Source organism: Aquarana catesbeiana, linkage group LG05 (genome assembly GCF_042186555.1).
Source record: "Aquarana catesbeiana isolate 2022-GZ linkage group LG05, ASM4218655v1, whole genome shotgun sequence".
Taxonomy (NCBI): domain Eukaryota; kingdom Metazoa; phylum Chordata; class Amphibia; order Anura; family Ranidae; genus Aquarana; species Aquarana catesbeiana.
In genome coordinates this window covers 195,434,175-195,448,719 of record NC_133328.1, presented here as the reverse complement: position 1 = coordinate 195,448,719, position 14,545 = coordinate 195,434,175, and the positions used below count along the sequence as shown (strand labels likewise).

The following is a 14,545-nucleotide window of genomic DNA, read 5'->3' as shown; positions in this document are numbered from 1 at the left end:
CTTCAGGGTGCCAGTCCTTGGTATTCACACTATTCTTGGTCAAGGCGATAAAAGCGCAGCAATGGAAGAGTAATTCCTAATGAACTACCTATAATAATTTGTGAACTAAAGAAAGCACTGTGTGACCCTGAGGCTAGCAGGAAGAGGCCAGTTGGTAATGGCCAAGACCTTTCCAGGATCCATATGAAGACCCAAACTCGAGACAAAGCATCCCAGAAACAGGACCTCAGAACATTCAAAAGAACATTTCTCCATCTTGCCATACAGATTATTCTCTCTAAGGTGCTGAAGTACAGTGCGGACATGGTTTCTGTGGACAAGCCGATTTTCCGAAAACATGAGAATGTCATCCAGATAGATGACAACAAACTGATAAATCAGATCCCTGAAGAATTAATTGACAAAGTTTTGGAACACAGATGGGGCATTACAAAAACCAAAAGGCATAACCAAGTATTCGTAATGCCCGTCTCTAGTGTTAAACATGGTTTTCCATTTGTCACCTTCCCGTATCTGAATCAGATTATATGCACCTCTGAGATCCAACTTGGTAAAAATGGAGGCACCTTTCAACCTGTGGAATAGCTCAGATATTAAGGGGTATCGATTTTTGATAGTCACTGCATTTAAACCTTGATAGTCGATGCAGGGTCTCAAGGTACCATCCTTTTTGGCAACGAAAAAGAACCCTGCTCCTGCAGGCGATGAGGATTTCCAGATGAAACCTCTCTCAGTATACCCCAAGAACAAACTGCTGTGCGCCACTAAAGTGTTTGGGATTGGCTTGAAGAAAAGGTGGCAACCCTATCAGCATGTCTTCTGGGACACCTGACTGGAAGAAGAAACCTCAGATGTGTCTAAGGGCTCATGCACACAGGATGTTTTTACAGATGCTGTTAGGGGCATTTGACATTTTTTTAATTGCCTCTAAAAGCCCCTCCATGTTCGCCTATGTGTTCATTCACACATAAACTGTCAGAGGCATTTGGAGGCATAAGCGTTTAGGGGCAGTAGAAAAAAAATGACAGCCTGTGCTTCCAGGTGCAGTAAAAACGAAAACACGCCAAAAAACGCGTCAGCCGCCCACGCTTGACGTTTTTACATTATAAAGAGTTTTTTAATGAAAAAACACCCAAAAATGCTAACGCCAAAAAATGCGGAATAACGCTAATGTAAAAACACGGCTAAACGCTTTTTAGCGCTGCTGTAGCTGCCATTTTTAAAACATCCTGTGTGCATGAGCCCTAAGCATGGTCACATGGCTGAGCTTGCTGTTGCAACCATTAATATAGAGACCCTGGGCTGGGTATTGTGCTATGTGATATATAGAGCGCTACACTAGCAGCACGGCCCGGGGCATCACAGACATTATTTTTTTTTGTGTGTGAACAGGTGAACTTTCCCTTTAGACCCCTTTCACACTGGGGCACTTTACAGGCGCTACAGCGTTAAAATAGTGCCTGCAAAGCGCCCTGAAAGAGCTGCTCCTGTCTCTTCGGGCTTTCACACTGGAGCGGTGCGCTGGCAGGACGGTAAAAAAGTCCTGCTAGCAGCATCTTTGGAGCGGTGAGTATACCGCTCGTGAGCATTGAAATCAATGGTGCAGCGCGGCTATAACGCTTGCGGGTAGTTTTAACCCTTTCTCGGCCACTAGTGGGGGTTAAAAGCGCCCCGCTAGCGGCCGAATACCCCCACAAATACGACGGTAAAGCGCTGCTAAAAATAGCAGCGCTTTACCGCCGATGCCCCAGTGTGAAAGGCGCCTTAAGTACAGAGAATTAAAGTGGTTGTAAACCCTGTTACACCACTTGTACCTACAGGTAAGCCGATAATAAAGCTTACATGTAGGTACTGAAAACATCTCCTAAACCTGCACGATTTAGCAGCTGACTTCAGCAGCTGTGCCGTGACCGGTGACTCTGGCCAATCACAGCGCCAGAGCACGCGAACCTGGGGATAATGCCGGGAGACATATCTCCGGTCACAGCGGTGTACGGGGACCGCTGCAAAAGTGTTGATCTAAGGTATTTCATAATGTGCGATGCATACTAGCTCATTATGCCTTTGTCTTACAGGTTTTTTTTTTTTCGGGTTTACAACCACATTAATATATATTTTAAAGCTGGATTTATTCTAGTTTTGTTTGTATTTCACCTCCATGTTTCTATAGGGAATACAGGAAGGGACAGATCCTTTGTAGAAACACAGAGCTCAGTCTTGAAGACTCAAAGCCCGGGAGGGAAGGCAGGAAGTCGGTCACGTGTTAGTGTAATGACGTTCAAACAAGACCTGGAGGAGGTCAGGAAACGACGCTAGGAATGCCGTTCGTGACGTCAACACACATTGACTACTCGCTTACAAGACAACGCTAGAGCGAGTGCAGTGTATTACTCCCTCTCCCTCACGTTACACTCGGCACCATTTTGGTGAAGCCACCTCAACGGAGCCCTGGTGACGGACGCTCTGTCCCCATTCATTGCCGCAGTGTGAGTAGCGTAGAACGTCTATGAATTGCGCTGTATACCGTGTTCCCATTTGTACCATGGGTTTGAAAGTTATAAGCGTGTGGGCGCACAGAACTCGGCCCTACGTTATGCCAAGCAACGCAAACTGAAGCGCTCCACAAACACGAACAGGGCGTGACGCAGAGAATTGGAGGGCGTTCCTCAATGGCTGGACACTGCCTTGCGTACTTCCTACGCGATGTGTGTGTTTTTTTTTTTGAATAAAACTTTATTGAGAGGTTGCAAGCGCACCTTAAATTACAGAGTGTCCGCCACCACCACCGCCTTCCTGCATTCTCCGCCCTGGTGTTTGTCTGCTCTCTTCCTCTCTCGCACACCGCTGGTTGGTTGAAGGGGCGGCGGTGGCAACAACAACGGCACGGCGAGGTCACACCCGGAAGAAAGCGGAGAGAAGACCGAGGAAGTGTGAGCCCGTGTCTGACCGCCGCATACAGCCTGGTGAGCCCCATCCTCCTCGGCGCCCTGTGTATGTGTGAATGTCCGCTCTGGTCATTAATGGACGGCCTATGGCCTCCCCTCCCCTAGAGATGGAGATAGTACGGCTCCTGTGTGCTATGAATAATTCACCGGGTGTCACATTGTACAGGCACACTTACAACTTCTCATCTCTCACTGGGAGCCTCATCTACTACACAGCACCGGCTTTTATCACACATTCCCCCTGGAGCCCTGCCTATGTTTACACCCTGTGTGTGCAAATGCACACGTTCCTAACACACATATGCCCTTCAGCAGACATGCGGTGGTGCCATTTATTGTCAATGGCACTCCCACGAATCTGCTTATGTGTGTGCCTGTGCAAACCTTTCCATAACACCATGTGGTTCAGTTTTGGGGAAAAAAGATAGGGGGCTTTGCACAATTTGTTAGTGCGTGGGGCAGAACATTGAAATGAATGGGCAGCCCTGCCCGGCAACACGTGTGCGCTCCACCATGCTTTTATGGCGTAAATTGAGCCCCGTTTTGGTATTTCAAATGAAAATGGCCAGATCTGGGTACAGGCAGTCCTTGAGTTACTTATAGGTAAGGATGAGCTCCGGCGTGTTCACACACTCCACATGCAGAGCCCGCCAGGAAGTCGGCACTGCGCTAATCACAGGCAGTGAGACATTTCCTGATCTCTGCAGCCGCACATCGGGAAAATGTCTCACTGCCTGTGATTAGCGCACTGCCGACTTCCTGGCGGGCTCTGCACGTGGAGTGTGTGAACACGCCGGAGCTCATCCTTACTTATAGGGCTCATTTACACTTGCTTTGGCTTCAACAAGGCTTCAACAGACTTTGTTAAAGCTCTCTGAAGGCTAGTCAAAGCTCCAGTGAATAAATAAAATGGTTAGCTTACAGGAGCTTTGACTGGCGTTCAGAGAGCTTTAACAAAGCCATGTTTTAACCACCAGCCAACCAGCACACAACAATATACATCGGCACAATGGCATGGCTGGGCAAATGGGCATACAGGTACATCCCCCCTTAAAATCGCGGCATTGTGGGCACGTGCCCACCGCGTACTCCGTGACCACTCCCGCGGACTCAGTGTTTGCCGGGGGCCCGTGATCGTGTCATGGAGAGGAAGAACAGGGAGATACCTTTTGTAAACAAGGCATTTCCCTGTTCTGCCTAGTGACATGACAAGGATCTACTGCTCCCTGTGATTGGGAGTAGTGAGCGCTGTCATGTCAGTGGTAGCCCATCCCCCAGTTAGAACATCTCCCTAGGACCCCTTCCCTGCCAGTTCCATTTACACATTAATCAGTGCATTATTATAGCACTGATCGCTGTATAAATGACTGGTCCCAAAATTGTGTCCAATGTGTCTGCGATAAAATCGCAGTCACAATAAAAATAGCAGATCGCTGCCATTACTAATAAAAAAAAAAAAAAAAAATGTAATAATATGCCATAAATGTATCCCCTATTTTGTAGACGCTATAACTTTTGCACAAACCAATCAATATACGCTTATTGCAAATATTTTTATTTTTATTTTTTTACCAAAAATATGTAAAAGAATACATATCGGCCTAAACTGTCTATATCTATCTCTATCTATCTTTGCCCAGGAGAGCCACCAGAGGGCGCGCGAGCGCCACCAGGGGCACACCCGCTGCATAGTGGGGGACCCGATGCGGGGGGGGTGCGATCGCCGCCGGCCACGCATGATCGCGTGCACAAGCGCCAGCACAGGGATTTGTGTGTTTTCCCTGTGCTGACGCTCGTGCACGCGATCATGCGTGGCCGGCGGCGATCGCACGCACCCCCCCCCCCCCCCCCCGCGCGCGCATCGGGTCCCCCACTGTGCAGCGGGTGTGCCCCTGGTGGCGCTCGTGCGCCCTCTGGTGGCTCTCCTGGGCAAAGAGATAGATAGATAGATAGAGATAGATAGATATCCACATAGATATATCTATGTGGATTTCGCCCAGGAGAGCCATTCTGCCGCAGTATATCTGCGTGAGCCAGTCGGGAACCGGTTGAAAAGTGAACTTCTTCTTTTAACAGTTAAAAAAAAAAAGTTACATTCCTGGAATGCCAGTATTAACTGTCACATTTGCTTGTGTCCTCAACCGAACTGTCAAACCATCACATGGTTGGTGTCCTAACAGATCACATGTGCAGCACCATGGCAGTTGCAGATCAAACAGAAGCAGCTTCATTGTCTGTAAAGGATAGGAGGGGTTAATTCCGCTTTAAGGCTGTCGACAGATTGGCCTCTACAAACTCAGCACTGCCTTAAAATGGAGAGCAAATGATTATGTGCAGAGCAGGGTAAGACAGTGTATTACTGGATTTTAAACAATGTAGACACTTATTTTTAATGTTTTACATAGCTTTTTACATAGCTATACCTGTAAAAGGGGCCAGCCTGACGTGATTTAGCAGGACTTCGTTTTCTGACTAAAGTTCCACTTTAATCCCTTCCAGCCCAAGGACGTCATATGTCATTTGACTTTCAGTGGGAGTATCTGAATGATGCCTGCAGCTACAGGCATCATTCAGATATCCTCTTTTTCAGCCAGCGATTATGCGCACCATAAGAATGATCATAGTGGCAGTTTAGTTGCTAGACCGTTCTTACAGGCGACGGGAGGGGACCATCCCGTGCCATCGGGGACCCGGAGAAAGAATCGGCCGCCGGATGACAATCGTAGAGATTTCCGGTGACCTGATGGCCACTAGTCATCTCTATGGACGGAGGCCTGGGCGCGACGTTATAACGTCACGTCCAGGCCGAGCTTGTAAACAAAGCCGCGATCGTGGCTGGAAAGCATGGGATCGTGAATTTATTTTTATTTATTTTTTTGATCTCATGCTTTCCAGCCTAAGCATAGACAATACGCTGCATCAAATTGGTCTGCATGGCTGTCGTCCCAGAGGGAAGCCTCTTCTAAAGATGATGCACAAGAAAGCCCTCGGTTTTCTGAAGACAAGTAGATTAAGGACATGAATTACTGGAACCATGTCCTGTGGTCTGATGAGAGCAAGATAAACTTATTTGGTTCAGATGATGTGAATCGTGTGTGGTGACAAGTGTGTCTTGCCTACAGTCAAGCATGGTGGTGGAAGTGTCATGGTCTGGGGCTGCATGAGTTCTACCAACACTGGGGAGCTACAGTTCATTGAGGGAACCATGAATGCCAATGTACTGTGACATACTGAAGTGGAGCATGATCCCCTCCAGTCAGAGACTGGGCCGCAGGGCAGTATTCCAACATAACGACCCCAAACACACCTCCAAGTCTACCACTGCCTTGCTATACAAGCTGAGGGTAAAGGTGATGGACTGGCCAAACATGTCTCTAGACCTAAACCCTATTGAGCATCTGTTGGGCATCCTCAAACGGAAGGTGGAGGAGCGCAAGGTCGTCATGGAGGAGTGGAAGAAGACTCCATTGGCAATCTGTGAAGCGCTGGTGAATTCCGTGCCCGAGGGTTAAGGCAGTGCTGGAAAATAATGGTGGCCGCACAAAATATTGACACTTTGGGTCCAATTTGGACATTTTCACTTAGGGGTGTACTCACTTTTGTTGCCAGCGGTTTAGACATTAATGGCTGTGTGTTGAGTTATTTTGAGAGAACAGCAAATTTACACTTATACAAGCTGTACACTCACTACTTTACATTGTAGCAAAGTGTCATTTCTTCAGTGTTGTCACATGAAAAAATAAAAATATTTACAAAAATGTGAGGGGTGTTTTTGCTCTTGTGGATACTGTGTGTAAGTTGCCATCTTGGCTTCTGTTTAATCTGCAGTTGCCATGGTGCTGCACGTGATCAGTTATGATACCAGCCGTTTGGCTTGACAGTTCAGTTGAGAGCGCAAGCAAATGTGACAGTTGGCATTCATAGTTAAATTGATGAGTTTAGTTCTGCTTGAAATGGGTTGCGTTTGGCGGTGGAGCCATCTGCCAAAAGTAGCATGATGTTTTAGTCGGCTGCATAACTATAGCTCAACTGCCTGCATTAACCACCCCCTGGCTGCTCACGTGAACAAGCCCTTAGCCGTACGTAGCTAATGCCCCAATACTGTTCAGCTTCAGGGACCATTCCCACATGTTTCGTTTTGGCACCTGCATGCAGATCTCAAGGGCAGTGTGTTCACCTGTGAAGCGGAAAGCGCACTTTTCCAACACTGCTCTGCTCTGAGCCGGCACTTAAACCAGAACTAAAGTTCCACTGTCACAGTGAGCAGGCAAGCTTTTTGCTGCAGAACAGACATCAATAAAAAAAAATATACCTACCTACCAGCTGTCTTCTCTGGCGATGTAAACTAAGCTGGGCATGTGCCCCCCACCCCTTCAACCTCTGCAGCAATGCTGGCAGCACTCATACATCTATTTACCAAAGACAACCTCTGGATATGATGCTGAGCACGTGCACTCAACTTCTTTGGTCGACCATGGAGAGGCCTGTTCTGAGTGGAACCTGTCCTGTTAAACCACTGTATGGTCTTGGCCACCGTGCTGCAGCTCAGTTTCAGGGTCCTGACAATCTTCTTATATCCTAGGCTATCTTTATGTAGAGCAACAATTATTTTTTTCAGATCCTCAGAGTTCTTTACCATGAGGTGCCATGTTGAACTTCCAGTGACCAGTATGAGAGAGTGAGAGCGATTATTACCAAATTTAACACACCTGCTCCCAATTCACACCTGAGACCTTGTAACACTAACGAGTCACATGACACCAGGGAGGGAAAATGGCTAATTGGCCCAATTTGGACATTTTCACTTAGGGGTGTACTCACTTTTGTTGCCAGTGGTTTAGACATTAATGGCTGCGTGAGTTATTTTGAGGGGACAACAAATTTACACTGTTATACAAGCTGTATACTCACTCCTTTTACATTGTAGCAAAGTGTCATTTCTTCAGTGTTGCCACTAGGGGTGCAACGGATCGTCACCGATCCGTGATCCGAACGGTTCAGCCTGTTTGGATCGGCACACATGCGCTCTGCGGAGCGCGCCGCCGCCTCGGCCTTAGGAAAGGCCGCGGCTTCGGCCTAACTCCGGAGCCGCGGCTATCTTGGTACACCCGGCCGCCCCCTGCTGGAGTCCCTTCACAGAGCAGTGTGTGACCTCTAGTGTCTGCTGGAGGACTTCCTGTGTGTCCCTATACAGTGTATTATGGCGTTTGGTCCTACGCAAAATGGCCACCAGCCAGAGCCTCAGCTATATTTTGTTGTCCTCTATTATATGGGGGACGAGACAGGAAGAAGCCTTGTATTGAGAGGTGAGGAGGATACATGGAGGGAATTTTGAATAATACAAATGATAGGTGATCAATAATGTGAGAGGAAGGAGGGGAGGGCATAGATTTATATCTCATAACAGAGAAGTCACAGCAGACTCCGATTTTATCTCTAATTCTTCTATAGAGCCGACATATACCATAGTTCTGTACACTGAGCTCATCACATCTGTCTCTGTACAGAGGAGCTTACACTCTAATGTCCCCTCCCAGCAAAAATGGCTCCTTTGTACAGAGACTGATGTGGCTGTGGGGGAGATGACGTGGATATTACAGTGGGGGAGATTTTTTTTGTTGATCCGAAAATGATCTGAACCTTGACTCCTGATCCGAGGAACGATCCGAACCGTGAGTTTTTTGATCCGTTGCACCCCTAGTTGCCACATGAAAAGATATAAAAAAAATATTTACAAAAATGTGAGGGGTGTACTCACTTTTGTGAGATACTGTAGCTGTAAAGGATAGGAGGGTTTAGTTCCACTTTAAGTGTTTGGGGCTCCACCACAGCAACATGTATTGCACTCAGTTTTAGCAGGAGGGTGTAGCATTTATATGTTTAAAACAAATGAGAAGGAAATATAGTGCCCTCGCAAAAGCAATCTACCATGGGTGGCTTTTCAGAGGGGTGGCAAGGGCTGTGGCATAGAGCTACACGATTCTGGCCAAAATGAGAATCACAATTTTCATTTTTTTTTTTGCTTTGAATAAAAATCATGATTCTGATGGCGTAACATCTTTCACATTATACAAAAAAATTGGGCTAACTCTGTGTGCGTTTTTTTTTTTCCAAAAAAATTGCATTTGAAAGACTGCTGCGGAAATACAGTGTGACAATATTTTAACGATTGCCATGTTATTCTCTAGGGTCTTTACTAAAAAATTAAATATATTGTTTGGGGGGTTCTAAGTAATTTTTGAACTTGTAAATTTGAAATTTGAACTTGTAAACGAGTGTGAAATAGGCTTGGTCGTGAAGTGGTTAAACACTGCACAGAACAACTCTCACATAGTTATTTCAGAACTGTTCCCTACAGCATTTTCCTGTGAGCACAGGACCGACATAAAGATGTTATCTAGGGGGTGTGTCCATGACAGTCCGGCCACACAGGAAGTGGATTGAGTGACATAGCATTGTTTAACCTGGAAAAGGACAGACAGAAATTGTTTTTCTGCAGGTGACAGTGTTGTAGAGAAGGTAACTAACTATTGCACCTTTTAAGCTTTAAAATGTATTTCATTATAAAATTAGTTATTAAAAATACAGTCTATCTGAAGTTGAGATTTTTGTTTAACTTGGAAAGAGTAAGGAATGGTTACAGCAGGGGTGTCCCAATTTTGACCTTCCTGGGCCACGTTGGAAGAAGAGCAATTAATTTGCCTATCTGAGTAATTTTCTTTATTATAAAAGTAAAAGAGGGCAACATAACTAGTGCAATATTTGACACTGTTTTTGATTAGAACACATAATTATCTGGTTTGATGGATGTAGTAGCAATTCTCAAGGTGCTAAAAAGATTTTTTTTTTTTTTTTTTTTGGTTCTAATTTTGCCCTTCATGTGCTTCATTCTTTGAAAATAGTTGCTCACAAATCTAGGTGCTGTGAAAAACTGATGACCTGAAAAAGGCATAATTGTGAGGAGTTGAAGGACGGGGTTTGAGACTTTAAATGAGGAATGCATGAGAGGAGCCAGGTATAAGACAATGTAATACGGATGTGTTTATTAGTATAAAACACCCAGCAGAGCGTGCATATGAAAATACATACATATATACATAGTAGTAAGCATACATAACAGTAGACATGTATAACAAAGCATGATGCATGAGACCATAAGACACAGTAAAGCGACTACTCAATCGCGTTTCATGGCGTACCAGCCAATCTTCAGGGGCGGATGCATAATTAAGTAAAATTCAGTTGCAGGGTGCGACAATGTGCGTGCGAGTCAGAACACGTGGGCCACTGAATGGTCTGCATACCGGGAGCTGAAGTGGGGCCAGTGGAAAACAACAACCATGTAGATAATTCCAGGTAAATGGATGTCCACCTGATGGGTATAAACTGCAGGGGCTCCAATCTGAATAAGTAATGAAAATCATAAGTAACCAAAATGGGTTGATAGGAAGTGGACCAAAACGCCCCCAATCCCAGTAGGAACATAAACAAACAGTGTATGTATACCTGGATTGCCCCAAAGAGACATACAGCCCAGCAGTGGAGATGTATCAAAAAGCATGGAAGTGGACTGCAAGGGATAGCCGAGGGGAGTGTGCTCAATGTTTGTCCGACAAGCCCCACTAGCGTCACGCTGAAGCCAGGCGAGGCCCCCCATTGGATAGGCCACTGGCCCCACTTCAGCTCCCAGTATGCAGACCATTCGGTGGCCACGTGACTCGCACGCACATTGTCGCACCCTGCAACTGAATTTTACTTAATTATGCATCCGCCCCTGAAGATTGGCTGGTACGCCATGAAACGCGTCGGCGCACACAGATGCAACATGATTTTACTCTAGGACCCACCCTGGTTTTAATGTTTTCACTCGTGAAAGGATTGTACGGCAATGCGATTGAGTAGTCGCTTTACTGTGTCTTATGGTCTCATGCATCATGCTTTCTTATACATGTCTACTGTTATGTATGCTTACTACTATGTATATATGTATGTATTTTCATATGCACGCTCTGCTGGGTGTTTTATACTAATAAACACATCCGTATTACATTGTCTTATCCCTGGCTCCTCTCATGCATTCCTCATTTAAAGTCCCAAACCCCGTCCTTCAATTCAAGTAATAGGGATGGAGATTATGTTTTCACAAATCTCATTTAAAGTCCCGCACCCCCTTCAATGTCTATAATTGTGAGGAGTGGGATATTTTTTCTTCGGCCGCATGTGTTTGTTCGGTAAGTGTAAACAAATTTTTACAAAAAATTCCCCCTAAAATGTTAAATTTCTAATTAAAGCCTAACTCCACTTTTGCTGAGAAAAAACATTCCCCTCTGGGTGATCTATGTACATTGCAAGGATAATAACCTACCTTTTTGTTATTGTGAAGAAATTCCTGTTAGTTCCTATGTGCTGAGTAGGTCTAATGGGAGTGGTTTCATAATTATCAGTCAGCTGTGCTGCTGCAGAGCACTAATAAGGAAAGCTCCTGGGCCGGCATCCCTTTAGGCTCGATTCACATGTATGCATGTTGCTTTTGAGTGTTTCTGCGGTGTTTTTGAACAGCGTTTTTGTGGCGTTTTGCCTTTTTTTTTTTTTTCATATAAAAAAAAAAAAAACGCAAAACGCCGCAAAAACGCTGTACTTGCGTTTTTTGACGCTGGTCCATTGAATTCTATTACATGCAAAACGCTGCACCTCACCTTTTCCAAAAACTCAGAGGCACAAAAGTGCATTAATGTGAACATGTTCCATAGGAAGCCATGTTAAAAAATTCCCATGCATTTCTGCAAAATGCATCAAAAAACGCATTTAGTGTGAATGGAGCCTTAGACGTGATTTCCTATTGGGAGTATCTCAGCAAAAATTACATTTTTGTTTGCAGGGGATGCCTAAAATCTGACTTGTATCTTAGGCAGCCTTCTGGGAAAATTGGTGAGCCAATCACACAAGCAGGAAATGATGATACTGGGGAGTGGTCATTACACATTGTGTGTACAGAAACACTCCAGGTAGCCATATTGCATTTTCAGAAAATTGCTGCAGTTCGAAAAGGAAAGGTAATTCTTAACATTAAATTACAATATGATTTGTGTTGCAATTGTATACGCTATATTATTTTTTTTCCCAAGAAAGTGGTTACCCTTTAAGTTTATGATTTTGTGTTGGGCTGCAGGTTGGACACTCTGGGTTACAGCATTTATAAAGCAATTTTTTCCTAGAATATGGAAAATGTAAAAGATTGGTCAGGAGTTTTTTGCTTTCTGCGTCCATTTTAAGAGATTTTCTTTACTACTTGTTCTGTTGACATAAAAGGAAGGGAGAGCAATCATATCAGTGCTGCTTAAAGTGGTTGTAAACCCTTACAGACCACTTTGACCTACAGGTAAGCCTAGATTAAGGCTTACCTGTAGGTCCAAGAAATATCTCCTAAACCTACACCGTTTAGGAGATACTTGCAAAAAGACAGGCACCACTGTCTACGGCACATGTGCCGTAGACAGCGGCGCGCAGGTGCACTGAGCATGCTGCTGCTAAGGGCAATATGCCGTTAGTGGCGGCTCCCGTGCGCATTTGCGGGAGTGACGTCATCACGACTCCAGCCAGTCACAGCCCTGGAGCCACGATACCAGCCAGTGGCATGATCACATTTCACACAGTAGTGAATAAACCCTTAGGCCCCTTTCACACTTGTGCGACTTCGCGGCCGCAATTTTGACAAAACAGTCATACGACTATGGATCCGACTTTGCCCTGCGATTTGAAGTCCGACTTTAATGAACTTTGATCCCCAACAATACCAGGCCCTTCAGTCTGGTATGGATTTTAAGGGGAACCCCCACGCCATTTTTTCGGTGTGGGGGTCCCCCCAAAATCCATACCAGACCCTTATCCGAGCACACAGCCCAGTAGGTCAGGAAAGGAGGTGGGGACGAGCAAGAGCCCTTGTTAAAGAGTGCTTCCTGGTTCCGATAAGCTCTCCGCCTGCAGACCCCCGACAACCAAGGGCCAGGGTTGTCGGGAGGAGGCCCTTGTCCTCATCAACATGGGGACAAGGTGCTTTGCGGTGGGAGGCGCAGGGGGCCCCCCTCCGTCCCAAAGCACCCCCCCCCCCCTCCATGTTGAGGGCATGCGGCCTGGGACGGTTCGGGGGCGGGGGGGTGCTCGCTCGTCCCAACTCCTTTCCTGACCTGCCGGATTAGGGTCTGGTATGGATTTTAAGGGGACCCCCACGCCATTTTTTTGCTCTTGGAGGGAGAACCCATGCCTTTTTTTTTTTTTTTTTATTGGCATGGAGTTCCCCTTCAATATCATCAGAGCACAAGTCGCATGCCAAAGTCTGATCCGTTAATAGGCGATCCGACTTCAGTGATATTCAATGGGCTGAAGTAGGATCAAAGTCGGACCAAAGTAGGGCAGGGACTACTTTGAAGTCAGCACGACTTGAAGTCGTGCTAATATGAATGGTTGTCATTGGAAATCATGGGGAACGACTTGTCATGCTACTTTGCAGTCCCGAATTGTGGGACAAGTAGTACAAGCGTGAAAGGGGCCCTAGGGTGGGTGTAATGGCATATCTCTAATGTTGTCAGAATCTGGAAAGGGGGCTTATTAGGGTAAATAGCCATAACATTTTTAGAGAAGGAAATTGTCTTTTTTTTTTTTTTTTTTTTTAAGCAGGGAAGACCCTCACCATGCCAAGCAAATTAAAAACTATGCTGAAACACCCTTGATATCGCCTTGCTTGTTAAGTATTTAGAGAAGAGCACTTGACCCAGGCCACGTCATGTTTTGTCAGTCTTTCCTATTTGTCTCTGTGTAGTTTTCTTTCCTAATGGTAGATTATATGCATGTAGTGCTATTTGTAAATGACTGAAACCATATGAAACATGGTGAAAGCTGCAAGGGGAAGGGGTACCATTGGAATGCAAGCAAAATTAGTTCCGGAAACATGCTTGTAATCCAAAGCACTTGTATTATATCAAAGCAAATTTCCCCATAAGAAATGATGGAAACTCAGATGATTAGTTCCACAACCATTTATTCATAGGTGCTTCAGTTTATATTCCATATAAAAAGATTATAGCAATGTGATAGGCTGTGTAACCATAAAATGTCCATTTACAAATGGCAGCCTCCACAAGGCGATTAGAAGCAAAATCCAGCAGGAGCTACAGAGTATAAAAGAGAAGAGAGGCGCCTTAAGTGTAGCAATATGGTTACATTTAATGAAGGTATAACATTTAGCAACTCATATGGTTGATGATTAAAACAGGCACATCTAAGTATTCAGGCATTTGGGGTAAAACTGTCCACATAGACCATCCAACACACCTCCGGCTCTCACTGCTGTCGGTCTGCAATCGTGACCGGGAAGCCTACCCTGCAGTAGAGCGATCTGAAAGTGAGGCTTGAAGAACTCGTGGAGCGCAGCGTGGAAGTGATGACACGTTGATGGCTGTGTGGAGGATGCTCTATGTGAACAGCTTTACCCCGGATGCCTGCATATTTAGATGTGCCTCTTTTAATCATCAACCATGTGAGTTGCTAATTGTTATACCTTCATTAAAATGTAATCATATTGCCACACTTAGAGGCTCCTCTCT

The 14,545-nt window shown here is 45.5% G+C and overlaps 1 protein-coding gene across 1 annotated transcript in view; it reads left to right on the top strand.

The window, feature by feature from the left end:
• The first annotated feature begins 2,709 nt into the window (after window positions 1–2,709).
• Window positions 2,710–14,545, top strand: part of KBTBD2 (kelch repeat and BTB domain containing 2) — a 37,281-nt gene continuing 25,445 nt past the window's right edge. The window contains exon 1 of the mRNA XM_073630464.1: window positions 2,710–2,963. The gene's annotated coding sequence lies outside the window, so the exon portion shown is untranslated. The remainder of the gene's footprint in view (window positions 2,964–14,545) is intronic.